We start from the raw sequence: 17,393 nt of genomic DNA on the forward strand, positions 1-17,393 counted from the left end.
ACTGAAGTTTGATACCCCAGCAGTTAGTAATTGAGTGCATACTACCTACAGTAATTGAATCAAGTTTAAATGACTATTGTTGTTTGAGTTAACACTACTCAATTTAGTTAGTGTGTTTAGCAGTTATGTTTGAATGTTTTGTGTTTTCCGGCCCTCCCTCCCTCCCTCCCTCCCTCAGGCTCAGAGGTTGCTACTCCAGGATGGTACGCTGGCCTACTTCATGGTGCCCTGCTCCACCGCCCTGCCAAGCATCAGCACCGGGCTGCCCGGCCAGGGTGATAGGGAAACGGGTAGTCATCAGAGGGTGGCCAGGGTAATGCCCCAGATCTACCTGCCCATGGAGAGACACAGTGCTGCCCACCAGCACCTCCAGCCCCTGTTCATCCTGGAGCCCTCAGGACCTCCGCATACACAGCTAGTAACTGGTGAGACACACACAGATATACATACACGCACGCACACACACACACACACCTGTAGTAATCCTGGAGCCTTCAGGACTGCTGCATGCACAGCTAATGAAACACACATAGAGCGACACTGCCCTCTATCGACCGTTTGACTGAATGCCAGTTACTTCATCCACTAATCCACTGATCTATTTCCTGGTTACCCAGACTCATCAAACTGATCTATTTCCTGGTTACCCAGACTCATCAAACTGATATTTTTCCTGGTTACCCAGACTCATCAAACTGATCTATTTCCTGATTACCCAGACTCATCAAACTGATCTATTTCCTGGTTACCCAGACTCATCAGACTGATGAGCCCCCCGTGTAGCTCAGTTGGTAGAGCATGGCGCTTGCAACGCCAGGGTTGTGGGTTCGATTCCCACCGGGGGCCAGTATGAAAATGTATGCACTCACTAACTGTAAGTTGCTCTGGATAAGAGTGTCTGTTAAATGACGTAAATGTAAATGATCTATTTCCTGGATACCCAGACTCCTCAAATGGATCTATTTCCTGGTTACCCAGACTCATCAAACTGAGAGTTACAGACAGAGAGACATCAGGATCATCATGTTTGACTAAAAAAAGAAATTGGACGTTGTCTCTTGACCAGAGAGGAAGCAGACTCTGTTGTGGGAATGTTTTGATCTAGGCATGTGGATCATTCACTTGATAATGTTATAGATATGAGGACATTATCTAGTGAATGATCCACATGCCTAGATCAAAACATTCCCACAACAGAGTCTGCTTCCTTTCTGGTCAAGAGACAAAGTCCATTTTATTTTTTTAGTCAAACATGATGATCCTGATGTCTCTGTCTCTCTGTCTGTAACTCTCTCTCTCTCTCTCCCCCCTTCTCTCTCTCTCCCTCCCTCTTTCTCTCTCTCTCTCTCCCCCTCTCTCTTTCCCATTTAACCCCCTCTCTCTCTCCTTCTCTCTCTCTCCCTCCCTCTTTCTCTCTCTCTCCCCCTCTCTCTTTCCCATTTAAAACCCTTTCCCTCCTTCCTCCCCCTCTCTATTTCTCTCTCACTCCCTCCCTCTATCCCTCTCTCTCCCCCTTCTCTTTTCCCCTCTCCCTTCACACCTCTCTCTTCCTCCAGTGCGAGGCCTGAGCCCAGGCCCTATCCAGTACCCCTCCTCCAGACTGGAAGGCCTGGCCCCCTTGGGCCCCCACAGGCCCCTGGGTCGGACCCGGTCTGAGCCCCCACTTCCCTCTCACCACCACCAGCAGCACCAGCTACTGCAGCAGCACCACAACGCTCTGCAGCTGGAGAGACTCAAACAGAACACACACCAGGTGAGAGATTGGACAGATTGGGCACACACACACACATACCTTGGGAATTTTTAAGCAACACAGACACACACACACAGTACAAAACATATATCTAGATGCTGCGTAATAGTACTAGTGAGACATGAAGAAGAAGAGTGAAGACATGCATGATGACCTTTGACCCTGTGTCCCTCCTCAGCTCATGACCAAGTCCAGTGAGAAGCCTCATCTCACACAAATCCCCTCGGAGGACATGGACCCAGAGGAGACCAGGTCAGGGGAGGGCGATGGCTACCAGAGAAGTAGACAGAGTGGCACCAGCAGCACTGAGTCAATGTGGGACACAGAGTCTAACTCCTCACGAGACAGCCAGGGGGAACATATCAGGAAATACAGACCTCTGATGAATCAGGTACACGCTCTCACGCATGCACACACGCATACACGCACACATACACACATACACGCACACATACACACATACACGCACACACGCACACACACACACATATGCATCATAGGAGGCTGGTTGGAGGAGCTATAGGAGGACGGGCTCATTGTAATGGCTGGAATGGAATTAATGGAATGGTATCAAACACATCAAAGATATGGAAACCACGTTTAACTCTGTTCCATAAAGTCCATTCCAGCCATTACAATGAGCCCGTTCTCCTATAACTCCACCCACCAGCCTCCTCTAATATGCATGCATGCACGAGCATGCACACACACACACACACACACACACACACACACACTCACAACACACATGAAGTGCTACGTAGGTCATATATACAATTATTCAATTAGTCCCACTCTCAACTACAGCTTCAGTTCAGACCACCAGTTTGGCTCACCAATAGAGGGCACCATAGAATCACAGCTCAATAGCTCAGCTCTTAGTTGCCCGTTTTATGTCGTTGCTAAAGTAACAGGTACTAAGGATCTGGATAAACAAACAAATAAACAAAATAATCAGACTTCTAGTCATCTCTCTCTCTCTCTCCCTTTCTCCCTCCTGTCCCCCCTTTTCTCTCCCCTTCCTCCCCTCTCTCTCTCCCTTTCTCCCTCCTGTCTCCCCTTTTCTCTCCCCTTCCTCCCTTCTCTCTCTCTCTCTCTCCCTCCCTCCCTCCCCCCTCCCTCCAGTCATTCTATTGGGAGAAGTCCAGGCACCTTCAGGTCCTGACAGAAAGGCGCAGACAGGCGACCCACCTGGACCCCCTGGGTGTGCCCGTGGTTCTGGGCCCTTCCCACCGCCCCCTCGGCCGCGCAAAGTCCTCCCCTGCCTCCACCTCCCTTCCCCCTCCCCATCCCCCACAGCCCACAGACACCCTGCTGTCTCTGGCCAGCACTGGTCCGGAGACCCACACCAAGCTAAGATTCACCACTGGTGAGAGAGACTTGGGGAGTGCTGTACACAATGCTTTATGTTGTATCTCATGGACAGCTTACTATATATTCAGAAGGTGCTGTATGTCCTGTCTATAGAATTACATATTATAATTTAATAGGATCTCTGTGGTCCCATCCATGTATCTATCTATCTGTCTGACTGGCTGTCTTTCTTTCTACCTATTTCGTATGGTATCTAAACCACAGTGTGTGTTTGTATGTGTGTGTATGTGTGTGTGCGTGCGTGTGTGTAGGTCTGGTGTATGACTCTCAGATGCTGAAGCACCAGTGCACCTGTGGCGACAACAGCCGACACCCAGAGCATGCTGGGAGAATCCAGAGCATCTGGTCCAGACTGCAAGAAAGAGGCCTCAGGAACCAGTGTGAGGTATATATATATATATGTATAGTGTTTGTGTGTTATATGATGATATATTACACCAGTGTTTCTCAACCTCTGGTCTGTGGACCGGTGCCGGTCCCTGAGATGGCCAGAACTAGAATCTGGCCTAATTGCGTCAGATACTTGCGGGGTGGATGTATAAAAAAATATACTAAAACGAGAATCGGAAGCAGGGCTCCTCTCTCTCTACAAGACTCAGGCAAGTCTATGGGCCAAATGCCCCCTCCCCTTCTGAATTTGGAAAGACGTGCACACCCGCTAAATCATGATTTGTTCAAATAACCAGTGAGGAAAAAACCTGTGCACTGTAACAACTGTTGCTAGAAAGCCGTGGCATCCCACATCCCTCTTTTGACAGATGTTACGATACTATTTATGTTACGTAGTCTATCCACGAGAGATAAACTGAAGCTTAGTAAACGCTACAGTGCTACTTTGTTCAAAGATGATGGGCCAATTTCTAACGCCTACTATGAGCACTGCTGCCACCTAGGGTTACACCCCTACATTGCAGCTCCCTCTACACTGGTCAACTGTGCGAGTGTCTGTTCTTTAATTTGTGTGTGTGTGTTAACAGTACATTTTAATGAAGCGTGTGTGTTTGCTCCTGTAGTGTATCTGTAGCAGGAAGGCCTCTCTGGAGGAGCTTCAGTCTGTCCACTCCGAGATGCACGTCCGGCTGTACGGCACCAACCCAATCAATCGCCTCAAACTGGACAACCGCAAGCTGGCTGGTGTGACACACACACACACACACACATCTTCACACAGACACACACTCAGTCTTTCTCTATCTTTCACACACGCACATACATACACACACACACACACACGCACATCTTCACACAGACACACACTCAGTCTTTCTCTATCTTTCACACACGCACATACATACACACACACACACACACACACACACACTCATCTTCACGCACTGACACATACTGTACACACACTCACACCAACACAGCTCTGATGCACCTCATTGTCAAACACTCTCACTCACTTGGGCATTAGGCAAACATCAGTATTTTTGCACACTCATAATCACACACAGACCTATACACATATGCATGGATCATTTGTGACCAACCGCCTCGATTTGGTCTTATGTAGCAAAATTGTAAGTGCTGTTTTTTACTTTGGATAAAAGTAGAGACTCAGTAAACAACCAAAGATTTCAAGACTAAAAGTGGTGAAAGTAGTAGCCTACAATAAGGAAAAACTCCAGGTAAAAATACACATTATCTAGTCCTTGGCCTATATCCTAATCTGACTTTGGTGCAGGTCATGTTGTTCTTCACATTACCGTCTCTGGTAAACACACATTATATTAAATAAAATCCAAATGTATTTGTCACATGCACAGGGTACATGCACAGGGTACAATATGGCCATAATCACCCCAAGACACACCTGGCTAACTTGATGGGTCATGTAATCATCTGGCGAAGTGGAGTCTTTTGCTTAGACATGCAGCTAGCTAGCTATCTAAACAATGAACCATAATCCCAACCCATAGCTACAGTACAAATGGATTGTCATAGCTAGCCACAATGCATGAAATGCTGTAGAATGAATCTGCAGGTAGCTAAAGCTAACCAACTAGGTTCAATGTTATCTAGCTAGCTAACATTAGGTTATAACTAGCAATGCAAATGGATTTCTGAGATACAAATAATATTACTACACAGATCATACAAGTAATGTTAGCTATCGAGCCAGCAAACTAACATTCGCTAGCTAGCGAACAGTACGCTTTAACTTGCAATGAAAGTGACTTTCTAACAAAATTAGAAACCTATAATATCTGAAAATGTAGCTAGACACTTTTTTATATATATATCTTTTTTATATATATTGTTTTCCCTTCATTACTTTCCAACCCCAACACCCCTTCCCTAATTGGAGTAAACTAGTGAACAACAATGCTTAGGCCTCTACTTCCAGCTTATACATTTTATGGACACAGTCAATTTTACAATAATTCAATTTTGTTTGTTTTTACTCCTGAACGTCCTCTACCCTCAACCTCTCCGATCATTTTCATGACGTCCATCCAGTTTGCTTCTATATGCCATATCTTTCTAACTGTGCTCTTTCACAAAAGCTCTCAACCTATAACCTATATACTTATTATGGACACAGTATGCTTTACATTACTTATCTTGTTGTTATTAGTTGTTGTTAGTTGTTATTAGTCCCATCCTTCAGCTCCATTCAACACCTCCCATCTATCTCTTAACACCATCCATATTGGATTTCTATTTGCCATATATTTTTCAACTGTACTGTGATGTTTCACAAAAGTTCTGAACCCTTCTATTCTCATTGTTTCTACAGATTGTAAATTAAAAATAAACATTTTTGCTAAAAGTATTATTATATTATTGATCGATTGACTGACTTTTCAGATTACCCAGTAGTGCTATCTGCAGGGTTAGCTCCAGGTAAATATTTCAATCCTTCAGCCATTCCTGGACCTGTGACCAAAAACAAGCTACAAATGGACAGTACCAAAACAAATGATGTAATGATTCTGTAGCTAGACTCTTACCCGTATACATGGATGAACGCTTCACGGCAGACTGGAACCACTTTAAGTAAGACGTTCTGTGTCTTTTCCGTTTTGTTTGTAGCTAGCTACAGCTTGTTTGGCCCGTTGTGTCAAGCCACTCCGGTTCACACTGGCCCTGTGCAGAAAGTAGTACTTTCTCCCACTGATCTTTGTCGATAGCGCTTGCTAAATTCAGGGCAGAAACGTTGTTGAGAGCAGTAGCAACACTTTTGCAGTTCTCCATGGCTAACATTATATCTTTAAAAAAAGCTGCAGTAGCAAGGATTATCTACACATACTGAGCAGCTCATGTTATAGACAGAAGCGTGCTACATGGCAGACCAATCCGAACTCATCTCTTGGCATGTCCAACCCACCCATTATCTCAGCCAATCATGGCTAGCGGGAAGGTTCCTGTCTTTTTCCGTGGCTAAACCAACTAGGCTCTTAATTTAAATGTTTTATTCGTATTTACAGATGGCATACAAGTTTGTTATTAAGGCACATGAACGTTATCTTATCTTTCTCTTGCAGGAATCTTCTCTCAAAGGATGTTTGTGATGCTACCATGTGGAGGAGTTGGGGTGAGTTACTCAAAATTACACACAAACACACACACACACATACACACACTTACAGTACACAGCTCAACAGACCCTGTAATGCACAATCAAAGAGTCATGTAAAATCTTTCCACTTATCTAATCACATTACAAAATGGCAAACATTACATGCTTGATTATACCTCATTACACAATTAAGCTAATAGGACGACAAATTATGGAGGATGTTGTTGTTGGCAGGGACTTGGTCGAAACGCCAAATAGATATCAAAGACAAAGAAAATGTGAGAGGGAGAGAGAGAGAGGGAGAAAGAGGGAGGGAGAGAGAGAGTGAAAGAGAGAGAGAGGGAGAATGAGGGAGAAAGAGGGAGCGGGAGAGAGAGAGGGGGAGAAAGAGGGAGAGAGAGGGAGAGAGAGAGAGAGAGAGAGAGGGAGAAAGAGGGAGAGAGGGAGAAAGAGAGGGGAAGAAAGAGGGAGAGAGGGAGAAAGAGGGAGAGAGAGGGAGGGAGAGAGAGAGGGAGAGGGAGGGAGAGAGAGGGAGAAAGAGGGAGGGAGAGAGAGGGAGAGGGAGGGAGAGAGAGAGAGACTCTGAATTGTTTTTTCAGGAGGACGGGATGTGGGGAAAGAGAGAATATGGACACCAAAGAAGAGGATGAGGCAGGGATGAGTTGAAGAAGAGAAGGGGGGGGGTGAGGAAGAAGTAGGCCTGTATGGTGTTGATAAGGAAAGAGAAAATGCGGACATTGAGGAAGAGGAGAGGAGAAGGAAGGAGATGAGAGAAACAGGGGGAAAATGAAAGTGGAGGAGGAGAGGAGGGTTTGTATCAAATAAATATAAAATATATGCAGACACAGAAGAAGAGGATGAAGAAAAGATGAGTGGAGGAGGAAGAAGATGAGAGAAAGAGGAGGAGAGGAGAGGAGGAGGAAGGGGCTTTGTATGGTGTTGATAAGACGCCTGATCTGCCTGGATTTCCGGCCCTTGGCTCCTCTGGTCAGGCACACTGATTGGAACAAGATGGCCAAGACGGTGATAAAAGAAATTCCTCTGATTTCATTGTTCCGTCGTGCCAAACCGCCAGAAATGTGGAGTTTTGAAACATGGAATAACAAAGGGAGGGAGGGAGAGAGAGAATCTGAGAACAGGCATACTTTACAACCCCCTTTACACCAGCAGTAAGTCAATGTTGTGGTGATTGGTGTGGGTAAATGTTACCCTTGCCAAACCCTATCCCCTGGCTCCCAATAAGTCACGATACTCTTCATTTAGTTGGAATAAACAGTAGACTTTGTAATCCAATACTGGAGTCCTTCCCACAACCTGTCACCTCAGTTTCCCTATTCCAATGGGTGACTTCCTTTTTACCTCATTGGTCTGACACCTATTTCAACCAATCAACTTATAAATGATGCCCATGTTTCTCCCTGTGGTTATGATTTTTATCCCGACCCTGTCGTAACGTCTTGGTTTTGCGTGATTGACAGGTGGACAACGATACGATCTGGAACGAGACACACACGTCAACGGCGTCTCGCTTGGCAGCAGGCAGCGTGACGGAGCTGGCATTTAGGGTGGCACAGGGAGAGCTGAAGGTGAGACTGCCAATCGCTCATTGTCAACTCCGTTACACCCCCACTTAGTCCTGTCAGAGCTGTAACACAGCTGATCAGAATTGTCAACTCAGTAACATACATCAATACACATTGACATTGAAGCATACTGTATGGTAATTTCTCTTCGTGGTTTATTGAATTTATGAATTTCACATGAAATTGGAATTGAATATGGCTATATCAAAACCTTTCAATGTCACCTGTATTCAACTAATAAAAGTGAAATCGTAAGATTTAGTCAGAGAAAGCCAGAGTCAGTGTTACAGTTTCTATTCCCTCCTCACAGAATGGCTTTGCAGTGGTGAGGCCCCCTGGACATCATGCAGCCCACTCTACCCCCTTGTAAGTACTGCACCACACACACAAACACACACACACGGAACCAGGAGGTCTCTAAAATCATTTCAAAGGGTTCCCTACACATCAAAAGCACCTTTCAGGTGTGTGTTATGTGTGTGTATGGAGTATGTGTGTTACTTGCCCAAGGCTAACAGCAATCTACATCTACCCGCGCTGCTCAATTCATGTCCAGCTCTCAGGACATTGTGCTGTCAGCCTACAGCACCATCTCCAAGTGTGTGCATGTGTGTGAGTGTGTGTGTGTGTGTCACCCTTAAATAGAAGGCTTTAGTACGCTTACCACATGCGTGTGTGTGCTTGTCTGCTTGTGTGCTTGCATACGCGTGTGTGTATGCATGCGTCTGTGTGTGCATGTGTGAGTTCACGTATGATCGTGTGTGTACTTAGCAGTGCCTGTCAGTAGTTATTTATGTGTCGATAATGACTTTCTGGAGGAGAAGAGTTGGACGGCAGATATGATCTACAGTTTAGTTCACACTCACCGAGTTCATATCCTGCTGACACCACCGCTTTCAACATTCCTCTTTTGGTTTTCATACATCAACCCTTTCTCTCACACCTTCTCTGTCTCACAATATCATATGAATATTGAGTACGAGTCAGCTTACTCTAAGTTGTTAATGAGAAACACATTCTCTGAAATGCATGAGGAGTGAGGAGGTCACGAGAAGTTATTTTACCAGAGCATGTAGAGAGTGTTTTAGTCTTCGTGTTTTGCTTATGTTTTAGTCATGGTTTCCTTTGTCTGAGATTGTCAGACGCTTACTTGCCGTGTCTATTTTCCATCATTCATACTTTGCAACCCTACGTTCTGGTACTGTCCAACCATACCATGCCTAAATATGAGTGCATGTTCAGTGAAACAAGGCATGTTTGACCCATTGGCACTAATGTCCTCACATCACCTAGTTTGTGTATAGTGAGGACGCCCTCACATTACATATCCTTAAAAAAGTATTGACTTTACATTGGGTGTCTATGGTGTCATTATGGGGACATGTTCTCATAAGTCTTCACATGTCCCCATATGTGTGTGTCTCACCAAAGGGGTTTCTGCTTCTTCAACTCCGTGGCCATCGCAGCCAAGCAGCTCCAGCACAAACTCAGCGTCAGCAAGATCCTCATTGTGGACTGGGTGAGAGACGGCCGCTATCACTGGTCCCCACATGGGATCTAAACACAGACACACGCGTGCTTACTTGCGTACACAACACACATATTGACCATAAGCTTGGTGTCAGCATTCACGATGATCTCTGCTTTCCACATGACTCAGACCTGCCACAAGTCTGGGCCTAGGCAGACAGCCACATGCACGCGCTCTGTCTCTCACACACACACACACACACACACACACACACGCACACACACACACACACACACACACACACACACACACACACACACACACACACACACACACACACACAGAGTGGGGAAAAAAAGTATTTAGTCAGCCACCAATTGTGCAAGTTCTCCCACTTAAAAAGATGAGAGAGGCCTGTCATTTTCATCATAGGTACACGTCAACTATGACAGACAAAATGAGAGAAATCCAGAAAATCACATTGTAGGATTTTTAATGAATTTATTTGCAAATTATGGTGGAAAATAAGTATTTGGTCAATAACAAAAGTTTCTCAATACTTTGTTATATACCCTTTGTTGGCAATGACACAGGTCAAACGTCTTCTGTAAGTCTTCACAAGGTTTTCACACACTGTTGCTGGTATTTTGGCCCATTCCTCCATGCAGATCATCCTCTAGAGCAGTGATGTTTAGGGGCTGTCGCTGGGCAACACGGACTTTCAACTCCCTCCAAAAATGTTATATGGGGTTGAGATCTGGAGACTGGCTAGGCCACTCCAGGACCTTGAAATGCTTCTTACGAAGCCACTCCTTCGTTGCCCGGGCGGTGTGTTTGGGATCATTGTCATGCTGAAAGACCCAGCCACGTTTCATCTTCAATGCCCTTGCTGATGGAAGGAGGTTTTCACTCAAAATCTCACGATACATGGCCCCATTCATTCTTTCCTTTACACGGATCAGTCGTCCTGGTCCCTTTGCATGAAAACAGCCCCAAAGCATGATGTTTCCACCCCCATGCTTCACAGTAGGTATGGTGTTCTTTGGATGCAACTCAGCATTCTTTGTCCTCCAAACACGACGAGTTGAGTTTTTACCAAAAAGTTCTATTTTGGTTTCATCTGACCATATGACATTCTCCCAATCCTCTTCTGGATCATCCAAATGCACTCTAGCAAACTTCAGACGGGCCTGGACATGTACTGGCTTAAGCAGGATTTGAGTCCCTGGCGGCGTAGTGTGTTACTGATGGTAGGCTTTGTTACTTTGGTCCCAGCTCTCTGCAGGTTATTCACTAGGTCCCCCCGTGTGGTTCTGGGATTTTTGCTCACCGTTCTTGTTATCATTTTGTCCCCACCGGGTGAGATCTTGCGTGGAGCCCCAGATCGAGGGAGATTATCAGTGGTCTTGTATGTCTTCCATTTCCTAATAATTGCTCCCACAGTTGATTTCTTCAAACCAAGCTGCTTACCTATTGCAGATTCAGTCTTCCCAGCCTGGTGCAGGTCTAAAATTTTGTTTCTGGTGTCCTTTGACAGCTCTTTGGTCTTGGCCATAGTGGAGTTTGGAGTGTGACTGTTTGAGGTTGTGGACAGGTGTCTTTTATACTGATAACAAGTTCAAACAGGTGCCATTAATACAGGTAACGAGTGGAGGACAGAGGAGCCTCTTAAAGAAGAAATTACAGGTCTGTGAGAGCCAGAAATCTTGCTTGTTTGTAGGTGACCAAATACTTATTTTCCACCATAATTTGCAAATAAATTCATTAAAAATCCTACAATGTGATTTTCTAGAAAATATATTCTCAATTTGTCTGTCATAGTTGACGTGTACCTATGATGAAAATTACAGGCCTCTCTCATCTTTTTAAGTGGGAGAACTTGCACAATTGGTGGCTGACTAAATACTTTTTTCCCCACTGTACACATACACACACACACACACATAACTACTACTTTATAAGGACAAATAATTTTATATATTTTAGTGTGCACTGAAGGGGATGATGCCAACATTCAGAGCAAGTATTAGACTAGTTTAAGTATACTAGAGAATTAGGAGTCTGACTGCCCCTTGACCTTTCTCACCAATGTCCAGGATGTTCACCATGGGAACGGTACCCAGTCGGTCTTCTACAACGACCCCAGCGTGCTGTACATCTCCCTGCATCGCTATGACAATGGCAAATTCTTCCCCGGCAGCGGGGACCCAGCTGAGGTATGTTAGGTTGCACTATCCAACACCGTATACATCATGCTCTCCCGTTGGTAGATGGAACTGTCCATCAAATACATGATTGGTGTGTTCATTTGGAAAAGAAAACGTCTGAGCAAGCACCGAACAGATTGGGTCAGCCCAATAGTCTGAAAACCCCTTCAGCGTCTGTTACCACCCATCAAATACCCCACCACCCAACCCCATTTTCCCATTCTCACAAAACTGTGAGGATGAAAAAGTGGATGTTTTCCCTTAAACTTCATCATGAGGGGATGGTCCATATGAAACTGTGCTGGCTTGGATGTGGCTTTGCCTTAAATGGCCACACGACCTCCACTGAGCTGTGTGGTAAACCTCTGAAGTCTCTGTGTCCCTCAACCACAGCACCATGTATCTACATAACACACTAGGGGATAGCGGTGATGTCACCACAGCACCATGTATCTATATAACACACTAGGGGGTAGCGGTGATGTCACCACAGCACCATGTATCTATATAACACACTAGGGGGTAGCGTGATCTGACCACAGCACCATGTATCTATATAACACACTAGAGGGTAGCGGTGATATCACCACAGCACCATGTATCTATATAACACACTAGGGGGTAGCGGTGATGTCACCACAGCACCATGTATCTATACAACACACTAGAGGGTAGCAGTGATGTCACCACAGCACCATGTATCTATACAACACACTAGAGGGTAGCGGTGATGTCACCACAGCACCATGTATCTATATAACACACTAGGGGGTAGCGGTGATGTCACCACAGCACCATGTATCTATATAACACACTAGAGGGTAGCGGTGATGTCACCACAGCAGCATGTATCTATATAACACACTAGAGGGTAGCGGTGATGTCACCACAGCACCATGTATCTATATAACACACTAGAGGGTAGCGGTGATGTCACCACAGCAGCATGTATCTATATAACACACTAGAGGGTAGCGGTGATGTCACCACAGCACCATGTATCTATATAACACACTAGAGGGTAGCGGTGATGTCACCACAGCACCATGTATCTATATAACACACTAGAGGGTAGCGGTGATGTCACCACAGCACCATGTATCTACCACAGCACCATGTATCTGGGGCGGCAGGTAGCTTAGTGGTTAAGAGCGTTGTGCCAGTAACCGAAAGGTCGCTGGTTCTAATCCCCGAGCCGACTAGGTGAAAAACCTGTCGATGTGCCCTTGAGCAAGGCACTTAACCCTAATTGCTCCTGTAAGTCGCTCTGGATAAGAGCGTCTGCTAAATGACCAATTTTTTTTTTTTTTTTTTTTTTTTTATATAACACACTAGGGGGTTGCGGTGATGTCACCACATCACCATGTATCTATATAACACACTAGAGGGTAGCGGTGATGTCACCACAGCACCATGTATCTATATAACACACTAGAGGGTAGCGGTGATGTCACCACAGCACCATGTATCTATATAACACACTAGAGGGTAGCGGTGATGTCACCACAGCACCATGTACAGTGAGGGAAAAAAGTATTTGTTCCCCTGCTGATTTTGGACGTTTGTCCACTGACAAAGACATGATCAGTCTATAATTTTAATGGTAGGTTTATTTGAACAGTGAGAGACAGAATAACAACAAAAAAATCCAGAAAAACGCATGTCAAAAATGTTATAAATTGATTTGCATTTTAATGAGGGAAATAAGTATTTGACCCCTCTGCAAAACATGACTTAGTACTTGGTGGCAAAACCCTTGTTGGCAATCACAGAGGTCAGACGTTTCTTGTAGTTGGCCACCAGGTTTGCACACATCTCAGGAGGGATTTTGTCCCACTCCTCTTTGCAGATCTTCTCCAAGTCATTAAGTTTTCGAGCCTGACGTTTGGCAACTCAAACCTTCAGCTCCCTCCACAGATTTTCAATGAGATTAAGGTCTGGAGACTGGCTAGGCCACTCCGGGACCTTAATGTGCTTCTTCTTGAGCCACTCCTTTGTTTCCTTGGCCGTGTGTTTTGGGTCATTGTCATGCTGTAATACCAATCCATGACCCATTTTCAATGCCCTGGCTGAGGGAAGGATGTTCTCACCCAAGATTTGACGGTACATGGCGCCGTCCATCGTCCCTTTGATGTGGTGAAGTTGTCCTGTCCTCTTAGCAGAAAAACACCCCCAAAGCATAATGTTTCCACCTCCATGTTTGACGGCGGGGATGGTGTTCTTGGGGTCATAGGCAGCATTCCTCCTCCTCCAAACACGGCGAGTTGAGTTGATGCCAAAGAGCTCGATTTTGGTCTCATCTGACCACAACACTTTCACCCAGTTCTCCTCTGAATCATTCAGATGTTCATTAGAAAACTTCAGACGGGCCTGTATATGTGCTTTCTTGAGCAAGGGGACCTTGCGGGCGCTGCAGGATTTCAGTCCTTCACGGCGTAGTGTGTTACCAATTGTTTTCTTGGTGACTATGGTCCCAGCTGCCTTGAGATCATTGATAAGATCCTCCCGTGTAGTTCTGGGCTGATTCCTCACCGTTCTCATGATCATTGCAACTCCACGAGGTGAGATCTTGCATGGAGCCCCAGCCCGAGGGAGATTGACAGTTCTTTTGTGTTTCTTCCATTTGCGAATAAACGCACCAACTGTTGTCACCTTCTCACCAAGCTGCTTGGCGATGGTCTTGTAGCCCATTCCAGCCTTGTGTAGGTCTACAATCTTGTCCCTGACATCCTTGGAGAGCTCTTAGGTCTTGGCCATGGTGGAGAGTTTGGAATCTGATTGATTGATTGCTTCTGTGGACAGGTGTCTTTTATACAGGAAACAAGCTGAGATTAGGAGCACTCCCTTTAAGAGTGTGCTCCTAATCTCAGCTCGTTACCTGTATAAAAGACACCTGGGAGCCAGAAATCTTTCTGATTGAGAGGGGGTCAAATACTTATTTCCACATTAAAATGGTAATCAATTTATAACATTTTTGACATGCGTTTTTCTTGATTTTGTTGTTGTTATTCTGTCTCTCACTGTTCAAATAAACCTACCATTAAAATTATAGACTGATAATTTCTTTGTCAGTGGTCAAACGTACAATATCAGCAGGGGATCAAATACTTTTTTCCCTCACTGTAACACGCTAGAGGGTAGCGGTGATGTCACCACAGCAGCATGTATCTATATAACACACTAGAGGGTAGCGGTGATGTCACCACAGCACCATGTATCTATATAACACACTAGGGGGTAGCGGTGATGTCACCACAGCACCATGTATCTATACAACACACTAGGGGGTAGCGGTGATGTCACCACAGCACCATGTATCTATATAACACACTAGAGGGTAGCGGTGATGTCACCACAGCACCATGTATCTATATAACACACTAGGGGGTAGCGGTGATGTCACCACAGCACCATGTATCTATATAACACACTAGAGGGTAGCGGTGATGTCACCACAGCACCATGTATCTATATAACACACTAGGGGGTTGCGGTGATGTCACCACAGCACCATGTATCTATATAACACACTAGATGGTAGCAGTGATGTCACCACAGCACCATGTATCTATATAACACACTAGGGGGTTGCGGTGATGTCACCACAGCACCATGTATCTATATAACACACTAGATGGTAGCGGTGATGTCACCACAGCACCATGTATCTATATAACACACTAGAGGGTAGCGGTGATGTCACCAAAGCACCATGTATCTATATAACACACTAGGGGGTAGCGGTGATGTCACCACAGCACCATGTATCTATATAACACACTAGAGGGTAGCGGTGATGTCACCACAGCAGCATGTATCTATATAACACACTAGAGGGTAGCGGTGATGTCACCACAGCACCATGTATCTATATAACACACTAGAGGGTAGCGGTGATGTCACCACAGCACCATGTATCTATATAACACACTAGAGGGTAGCGGTGATGTCACCACAGCACCATGTATCTATATAACACACTAGAGGGTAGCGGTGATGTCACCACATCACCATGTATCTATATAACACACTAGAGGGTAGCGGTGATGTCACCACAGCACCATGTATCTATATAACACACTAGAGGGTAGCGGTGATGTCACCACAGCACCATGTATCTATATAACACACTAGAGGGTAGCGGTGATGTCACCACAGCACCATGTATCTATATAACACACTAGGGGGTAGCGGTGATGTCACCACAGCACCATGTATCTATATAACACACTAGAGGGTAGCGGTGATGTCACCACAGCACCATGTATCTATATAACACACAAGGTGGTAGCGGTGATGTCACCACAGCACCATGTATCTATATAACACACTAGAGGGTAGCGGTGATGTCACCACAGCACCATGTATCTATATAACACACTAGATGGTAGCGGTGATGTCACCACAGCACCATGTATCTATACAACACACTAGGGGGTAGCAGTGATGACACCACAGCACCATGTATCTATATAACACACTAGAGGGTAGCGTGATGTGACCAGTGGTACATCAGGGTACCCCTAATCTGCTCCAGCATCTCTTAAACATGAAAGGGAAATAAAATAGAGAAAAAAAATGAAGAAAGAGGATGAAGAAGAGAAGAACAATGGAGAGAGAGAGCGAGAGAGAGAGGGAGAGGGACAGAGAGGGAGAGGGACAGAGAGAGAGGGACAGACAGAGAGAGAGAGGGACGGACAGACAGACAGACAGACAGACAGAGAGAGAGAGACTAGTTGGCAGTTGATGGCGGAGCGCATGTGTTTTGAGTTTACCCTGTGAACATCCCGTCCACGAGAGACACTCTGCGATGCACATCATCACACACATACACACACATAACCACACACAAGCACACACACATAACCACACACAACGACACGCACACACAATGGAAATGACCACGGTTTGTTACCAATTGGGTGTCACTCAGTCCTCACTATCTCCTCACCATGACATTGAGCGATGGTGGAGTGGTTTTCAAAAGCGAAATAGTTACAGTAAATAGCCGCTAGCAGGACTACAAGAGAGGCAGGCATTTTAAGGCCTACTCTGCTCATAAGACCCTGCAAGGTTTTGCCTGGCATTTGGTGAAATATAGTCTCTCGTGACAGACGATACCATTTGGTTCTGTGTGCTGAGTTTGGGTGAAATATAGCTAGAAACTAAACTCAAGAATATATGTCCCTGTAGTTTGTTAAAACTGGGACATATTCTGTGTGTAGTTTTGTTGTTGCTCTGAGTGATTTATGAGCAGATTTGACAAATTGTATAAAAAATAAAAATAGTTGAGTTGATGGAGGCGTTGAATTAATGTCCAGCCGTCTTTCATTTAGAAATTGTAATCACTCCCTTATGTCATTGAAATGTGACGCAGCTTTTCCTCAATGGCACAAATGCGCATTTTGACCTTCCCTCAACTCTCAGCACAACTTTCAATGAACTAAGATGTTAACATGATAACTATGAATATTAATGA

The 17,393-nt window shown here is 45.1% G+C and overlaps 1 pseudogene across 1 annotated transcript in view; it reads left to right on the plus strand.

The window, feature by feature from the left end:
* LOC311134395 (histone deacetylase 7-like) overlaps positions 1–17,393 on the plus strand; it is a 56,248-nt pseudogene that overhangs the window by 28,967 nt on the left and 9,888 nt on the right. Inside the window, exons 7-17 of the transcript XR_014615394.1 lie at positions 179–425; positions 1,557–1,753; positions 1,932–2,144; positions 2,879–3,122; positions 3,379–3,512; positions 4,141–4,261; positions 6,619–6,668; positions 8,132–8,239; positions 8,547–8,602; positions 9,668–9,755; positions 11,804–11,923. The product of XR_014615394.1 is annotated as a histone deacetylase 7-like (transcript). The remainder of the gene's footprint in view (positions 1–178; positions 426–1,556; positions 1,754–1,931; positions 2,145–2,878; positions 3,123–3,378; positions 3,513–4,140; positions 4,262–6,618; positions 6,669–8,131; positions 8,240–8,546; positions 8,603–9,667; positions 9,756–11,803; positions 11,924–17,393) is intronic.

Source organism: Coregonus lavaretus (assembly GCF_964263955.1).
Source record: "Coregonus lavaretus genome assembly, chromosome: 8".
Taxonomy (NCBI): domain Eukaryota; kingdom Metazoa; phylum Chordata; class Actinopteri; order Salmoniformes; family Salmonidae; genus Coregonus; species Coregonus lavaretus.